General features: G+C 40.3%; 1 pseudogene; it reads left to right on the top strand.

The window, feature by feature from the left end:
* The first annotated feature begins 547 nt into the window (after positions 1 to 547).
* Positions 548 to 8360, top strand: part of LOC128108809 (PRELI domain-containing protein 1, mitochondrial-like) — a 44805-nt pseudogene continuing 36992 nt past the window's right edge.

Raw genomic sequence — 8360 nt, 5'->3', positions numbered from 1 at the left:
AGATCCGCCTGCCTAGAACTTTTATTTTCAATAAAATGTATTCATCATTTTTGCATTTACATTTGTGTGAGTCATTTATTTCATAGCCTTGAATGATGAGGACCTTACTTTTTAATTGATGGCATTTAGTATTTTAGTTGGAGCATTATGAATAATGAAGTACAACACATAGCTAGGTCTTAAATATTTTGTCCCATCATTTGTCCTGTGAAGGTGCATCAGGTCAGACACACAATAGAAATACTAGCAAATGTCAAGGAAATTGTAGGGATCGTACAATTTTGATAATATGAATTACAATGGTATGTTTCTGTCTGATATTTTTAGTCTATGATTTTTCTTTTTTTCTTATTCTTCCATATTTCATAGTTTAGTTCCAAAAAAATAGTGTTAAATAATCTTTGGAAAACAGATCATAGCCCCTCATGGTGGCAGTAGTGACCAGGGCAGGGCACACTGGTGACTAAGCTTGAGCCCCGTGAGCCACATGGCCTCCAGGCTCTGCACCCTGATGCTGTGTGAATACTGAACCCACCTGACTTGCATTATGATGAAGCATTTCCTGGGCCAGAAAGTACTCTGAAGTTCCTGGAACCAATCTTTGATGCCTTCTGGCAATGGAACCTGAATCCCTATAGAAAACATGTTTTAAGTGAAGACAGTGCACCCGGACGTGACCCCTAACCAGATACCTCTGTCCCAGGGACTCCTGACCAAGATCACTATGACCAACAGGGATGCTAAATTGGGCACAGAGACTGTTTTCTGTCAACGTTGCTCCCTTGGGCAATATCCTGGAAGACTCTATTGAAGACCCACAGACTCGGACCATGACCACCTTCACCTGGAACAGTAGCCACACCCCTCTGGTGGTTAAAGAGGAAAACAGTGTATTTACTATGTGAACTCTGACGGACTGCAGCTGCTGGACTGAAGTCTGTCAGCAAGCATGGGTCTCCTTTAGCTTATTTAGCATCTGCAGAGGTGCCCAGGAATTTGGTCTTGCCTGCTTCAGAAACAATGGGACCAAGACAATGAAGGTACATCTTGGCCAAACTACGTGATGAGGCCCCTTCCAAAACACTTGTTGAGACAGTCATAGAGGCCAAAGAGAAAGCAAAGGAGACCGTACTGGCAGCTAGAGACAAGGCAAAGACCTGGCTAGTGAGGTCATGTGGTGATATTTTATTTGTGCTGAAATGTGGTGATATTTTATTTGCGCTTTAATGAATAAAGCTTGCCTGGAGATCAGAGGAAAAAGGCCAGCCATTATAAGTAAACAAAGAAGTCAGCCAGTGGTAGCACACGCCCTTAATCCTATCACTTAGCAGGCAGGATCTCTGTGTGTTCAAGGCCACATTGGAAACAGAGCCAGATGTGGAGGCACATGCCCTAATTCCAACACTGGTTAACCATAGAGGTCTGGAGATCTGTACAGACAGACAGAAAGTGATAGAGCTGTGTAGGAAGAGGAAGGAGTGATGTAGCTGGACAGAGAGCAAATCAGATGGCAGAACAGCAAGGCCTATGTGTTTGGGTAGACAGGAAGTAACTTGCATTTGGGAGCTGCAGAACTGGTGAGGTAAGGTTGGCTGGTGACTTTATTTCCCTGATCTCTCTAAAGCTTTCACCCCTATATTTGGCTCTATTTTTTTTTATTTAATAAGATCATTTAGAAATTCATCTACAAGGTCACCACCAAACAACAGCAGCAGAAGGTCATGGAACCATCCAGCCCGTGTGGCTCAGCCTCCTCCCCCTTCTTCCCACTGCACATGATTATTAAAAACCAACCGTGAGCCCTCTCTGCTGTCTGGGTGGTGGGGTTAGGGTTGGTGTCCTGTTCATCATCTGCAATATACCAGACTCAGTGTCCACCGAGCCCAGCCTGCTCCATTGGGTGGAGAAGTGCAGCAACTTGCCCAAGGTAACAAGCAGTACATAGGTGGAGTGGGAACACACAATAGACTGTGTATTCCACTAGGGCAGGGCTCCTTGTTTCATTCTCTGATGTGTCCTAAGTACCATGAATAGTATTTATCATATAATGGGCACTCAATAAACACTCGATTTTATTGTGCCCTCCCACAAAATAAAAGAAAAAAAAAAAAAGGTTCTCCCAAAATCACGATCATTTTCTTTCTTACCCAATAGAAGAGATTTTCTTTTCCTCTTAGATTTGAAAACATTTATTCCTGTACACAGCTGTATCTCACATACAGTTAATCACGGAAATTGCCGGAGTCTATATTTTGGGGGTGCTGAGCATAGCTTGAGAGAACAGACAAAAACCACAGAAGTAGAGAATTAGGAAGAAAGTGACAACATTTGCTAGTGCTAAAAAGACGGCTAAATTCCATCTCCAGTTCTGACGAATGCTGTGGCTGTAAGGACTACTGGGGACATCTTCATGAAATCCCAGGTGGTACAACTTTAAAGTGTAGGACAGCCAGGGCTTTGGGGAGGAATCCATGGGGCCCAGCACAGGTGACCAATACCTAGAAATTCTTGCCTAGTCTCAGAAGCTTCTGATGTCCCTTTCCCTGTGAATCATATGTATGATGTTCTGTATGGCTGTACTGTTCTGCTCTTCTGCTCATGAGCCCTGGGTACAGAACTAGGACTCACTTTCTTGGAAGTCAAGGCTCTCTTACTCCTTTCTCATTGATGTCATGGATGTTTGTGACCAGAAACCTAGGCTGCATTCTGGAAAGCCTGAGGTGACGGGGGCATGACAACATCATTAAGATGTATGTGTTTTCCCACCATGTCACTGTATTCAAAGATGGTCCTGCTCTGCTCTCTGGATGGAATGTATTGTCTCCTTAATGGGGCTTTGAGAAGGTTTCTGTATATATAATATTGTATTATAACTTCTTGAGAAGCTATTATAAAATGATATTCTCTTATAATGAAGGTCCATGTCTAAATTGTTTTGTTGTATAGGGCATCCTCACTCTGCCAAGTTTTCATGAGAAATCTATTTTGGGGTATTTATTGGTTAACTGGTAATATTTATCCTTTTGGTTAAAATCATACAAATTAAAAAGTATTCAATCTGTTCCATGTACTACCATGTAAATTTGAAGCAACTCCCTTTGGATGGTATTGAGTTCTTGAGTTACATACTGTATTCGGTAGTGTCTGGGACCATTTCATGGTTCTGTATTGCAATTCTTGACCACTGGGTATAGCTGAAGTCATTACCAGTATTGAAGGAGAAAAAACCTCCCCTCCCAATAACACCAACCTTCTAATGTAGCTTATTAGAGCCTTCATGAGTTGGGATGAAATGTTAGATTCCTCTGGATGAGGCATGTGTAGGAATAGTCAATGATGGACAAGGGAGTTAGAAAGCATGTGTTTTGCTTCAAGCCCTTTCTAGGTAAGGCGAGTTAGGGGGCCATCCCTTATCCACTTAAGTTTTTTTTTTTTTTTTTTTTTTTGGTTTTTCGAGACAGGGTTTCTCTGTGTAGCTTTGCGCCTTTCCTGGAACTCACTTGGTAGTCCAGGCTGGCCTCGAACTCACAGAGATCCGCCTGGCTCTGCCTCCCGAGTGCTGGGATTAAAGGCGTGCACCACCACCGCCCGGCGGCTTAAGTTTTAAAAAAGAAAAAAAAAAGGATGATAGTGTGTGTGTGCACATGCATACACATGTGTACATGAGTACGTACTGAGTCTAGTATGTAACTTTTATCTATTTCATGTGCATCTTCATAGTACATTTTTCAGGGTTTTTTCCATGCATTTTTTTAAATTCAGTGACTCCCTCTTTGGTTCATGCTAAATGTTTCCATCCCACTGGGTGCGTATCAAGTCATCCTCAATTTACTAACATTAAACAACAAGTATTTTATTTTGCTTACAGATTCTGGGACCGAGGCTATCAACAGATGGTAGTAGGGCATCTTTTTTATCAGCTTTATAATGCTGGTGCTCAGCTGCAAGACTAGACCAGCCAATAGTGATGACTTCAGTGGCTGAGGTTCAGAATGGCATGAAGTATCCTCCACTCACTCAGGTGACCCCTGGGCTATGATGACCCAAGTTTGGCTTCAGCTGGAACTGTTGACCAGAGAGTCTACTTGATGTCACATGGCTAAGGCTTTCTCCAGATATTTCAGTTCATAACAATTTAGAGAGTGCTACAATGAATGGGGGTGGGAGGCATTTATTCTATGAATTAAAGCAGCCATGAGATCACGGAATCTCTAGGAAAAGGGAGGGGCATACATCCCATTTGAAAAGTATTTTAAAATGTTCCTAGTGTACAAGTTTACCTTAACAAGTAAGGGTCAATAATACATGAATATAGATGTTTTTCCTAGGCAGCACATCTCAAGAGAAAAATTCTGATAAAAAGAAGTGAGATGGGAGCTCATTGGACCTGTTAAGAGGCCACTCTTGGCAACTGAAAAGATTTTGCATGGTAAATGACTAAAGAGATAATATTCTGCTTCTTACACTTGAGACTTTGACCCCATGAATCATTTTTCCTTTGAGGGGCAAATGAAATTTGCCAGCTCCATGGTTGGCAGGAAGACCCAATGAGGTAATATGAAGAATAACATATTACTTTTTCTGATATACCTAATCATCAAGGCAGGTCAGGGCAAGACAAGACCAACATTCAATATTCACACAATGTTCAGTCCTGATTTGGTTTAATGAGTTACAGTTCACATCTAGAGGGGATGCTTTGACAGTCTGAGGCTATTGTAAAGTCGGGTTTTGTGACAAGCATATGACTGATGGGAATATGCTTAGCTGTTTTAAAGATTCAAATCATACTTCAGGTTGATCCTATCAGTGACCACAAATCAGATTTCCCTATAACATAAATAGCAATAATACATATGGTAAGTATATATTACTACCACAGAGCTTCATTTGTGGCAGGTATTATGCTAAATACTTTATATGGATTTATTACTAACAACTATTTTATATCATCTGCTTCTTATGATAGGGAAACTGAGGCACATGAAGATTATGTTCTTGGTGGAGTTCTGGGACTCAGAAGAGAGAGGCAGCTGACATTTGAATCCATCTTGTGTACATTATATTGCCTAATGATCCAAAGCTTTGCCCATTTGATAGCTCTTTTAGGAGGTTGCTTACCATGACATCAAATTAAATTCTGATTCAATCTAATTAATTTAATTCAATAAGTGTGGATCAGATAGCTCTTCATTTTAAGTGGACTAATATTTAGTGAAGGGTTAATGGAAAGCAGACACTGACATAAAATCTGGACAAGATGAAAACTTCACCTTCAAAGAGAGCACAAATCATTAGAAGGGAAACATGGGTGATTGGCAAACTGAGTGGCAAATTCAAGTTAGATTCAAATGCTGTGTTGAAGCTAGGAAGATTAGAAAACAGTAAAATGGGAGCTGTGGAGATGGCTCAGTGAGTAAGTGCTCTTGCTTTGCAAACAAGAGGACCTCAGGTCAAATCCCCAACACCCCCCTAAAATGCCAGTCAAGGCTGCATGTGCCGGTAGCCCTCTCATTGAGGGAGACAAGCAGATGCCAGGAGCTCACTGGTCGGCCAGCCTAAACCAAACAGCAAGTTTCCAGTTCTGTGAGAGACCCGCCTCAAGACTGTAAGCCTGAGGAGCAACTAAGGAAAAAATTCCATGTTCTGTCCTGAGCTCTATAGGCTTGTGCATGCATGCATTCATATGCATGCACTACACAACTAGTCATATGCATGCACTACACAACTACAATGCACACAATGTACAGTAATACTCACCAAAAAGAAAGAAGGGGGGAAAACTGGACACATCACTGGACACATCCTGTGAGCCTCCACACTATTCCCTAAATAAGTCAGTAACATCAGCAAATGCTTCATAGATGATTCATATTTATCTTATGGATATGCCGTTTATGTTAGGAACTGTCAATACCATTATGTACACAGAATCATTTTCTTCTTGTAATAGCATTTCCTTTAAATTTAATAATTGATAGTTCATATAATTTTTCAGTTTCATAATTTTCCATGTACTTAGAAGACTCAGTTCAATAAATATTAGCCATTATCTGTACGGGTGAGTGTCCTCTTACCCTCCACACATCCATTATCACGTTGGAATTTTTTTTTTTATTTCATCTGTGTCAATAGCTCACGCAGGGCTCTGTCCCGGAGCATTCCCTCGGCCTCCAATCTGCCCTGGTTTCTCTCTTGTCTTGTTTGGCAGATGTCATCCTACAACGTGTAGTGGTCTCTTTCTGTGGTCAGATCTACTGTGCTCAGAAAGCCTTGCTTTTCCTCTCTCTTCCTGACCTTGAATCGTTGCCTGAGTTATCAACCAGCGTCTTCCTAAGAGGGAATGCATGGGAGGTTGATTGGGGGGAATTGAAAATACCTTGTTCTACCACATTGGATTCTAGAATTTGGAGCTGAAATGACATTCTCTGGGAATTTTTGTCACTTTGTGTCCTGGCTGCTGCTTGGCTAGTGGGATGTCTGCTACCTTGTGCCTTCGCTGATCTTCATCTCCTCTGAGCATCTTTTGGGCTCTTGTCTTTATTACTGGTATTTTAACAGTTAGAAATAGTATTCCTCTGTGTGTGTGTGTGTGTGTGTGTGTGTGTGTGTCTGGGAAGTCCCTGGACCCTTCTGTTTTCTTTTGGCTTTTTAATGAGAGGCTTACTTATCATGTAGCTGTACTCATTATTATCACTATTATCAATTTTTGAATTTCAAGAACCATGTTTATGTTTTCTGCTTGTCACCTTAATTCATTCATATGAGCTTTGCTCAGTTACAAACATTTCTTTTTAAATGTTTCTTCTAAATGTTTCACATGTTACACTTATTTGGATTTTAGTTGATATCTACTCTGCAGTTCCTTTCGTCATGACAAATTATTTATAGAACACTAAAAATGCTATCAATAAAAATTGCTGTACTGTATATATTCAGAATTAAATCTTCACATTTGTCTTATGTTATACTCTTTACTTTTTGTTCATTTTGCTGAACACTTATTAGGGTTTTTAAAGTTGAAAATATAGTATGATATTAAAATTTGCTCCCTTCAAAACCCAAAGGATAATTCATGTTTTATTTTTTTATAGCTTTCCTACTAACCTTATGGTCTTAGAAAAGTATTGAGTTTTCAGTGTGTGTTTTATAGATATTGCTTCCTTGGTATTATACTGCTAGGGGACTTTATTTATTGTACATGTGTGTGGGGTGCATGCATCTGTGTGAAGGGGTATGAGCATGTGTGTGTAGGGTATTCACATGTGTGTGTATGTATGAGAGCCTAGTGGAAACTTAGTGTCACTGTCATTCCTTAGAAGTTCTCTTCATATTATTTTTCAGATGGGGCCTCTCATTGGCCTGTAACTTGCCCATCAGGCTAGTTTGGCTGACTACTAAGCCTCAGAGAGCTAACTGTTTCTGTTTCCTAGTACAGGAATTGTTAGAGGGTAACAGCCAGCTTTTCGTCATGGGTTCCAGAGATTGAACTTAGCTCCTTGTGGTTGGTGGCACACACTCTGACCAACTAAGCTATTTTTTCAGCCCATCTAATTCATTTCATTGAATAACTAAAAGGTAAGATTCACTCACTTAGAAATAGTTCTTTAAAAATTAACTTGTTGCTTCCCTTAACTGGTATAATGTATATGGTACAAATTTATCAGGAATCTCTTCCTTACCTTTCCCCTTTCTATTATGATCTACAGGACTGGGAGAAGTAGTGGTAAACACTTGTTAAGTCTCATGATTTTTAGAGGAACTGCTATTCTCGTTGAGATAATAAATGTATCAAATGCATGATTTCTGTAACTATTATACTATGGACTCTCCTTTAAATGACAGATAGGTAAACGGCACAGCTTATGGTATAGCCCAATATTTTACTAGTTTAATCTTATTTTCCTTCTGGGGGAACTCCCTTTTAAAAAGAAATGTTTGTAACTGAGCAAAGCTTGTATGAACCCATAGAGACTGCAGCAGCAACCACGGGGCCTGCATGGGTCTGCACCAGGTCCTCTGTGGCTGTCTGGCTTTCAGTTTAGTACTTGTATGATACTCCTGAATGGGTAAATGAATGGGTCTCGTTCTTGTGCCTTCCTCTGGGGCTCTTTTATTTTTCTGCTTCCCCGTCTTATCCAACTTTAATACAATGGCTTTTGTTTTATATTTTATTTTGTTATGTTTTGTTATTATCTCTTAGAAGCCTGTTCTTTTCTAAGGAGAGACAGAAAGGGAGTGGATCTGGAGGAATGAGGAATTGGGGGCAACTGGGAGGAGTAGGGGAGGGGAAACTGTATTCAGATTATATTGTATGAGGAAAGAATCTATGCTCAATAAAGGGGAAAAAGAATAAAGAA

This window comes from Peromyscus californicus, unplaced genomic scaffold (genome assembly GCF_007827085.1).
Source record: "Peromyscus californicus insignis strain IS unplaced genomic scaffold, ASM782708v3 Scaffold_13__1_contigs__length_99412109, whole genome shotgun sequence".
Classification (NCBI taxonomy): Eukaryota; Metazoa; Chordata; class Mammalia; order Rodentia; family Cricetidae; genus Peromyscus; species Peromyscus californicus.
This window is presented reverse-complemented; position numbering and strand designations above follow the sequence as displayed.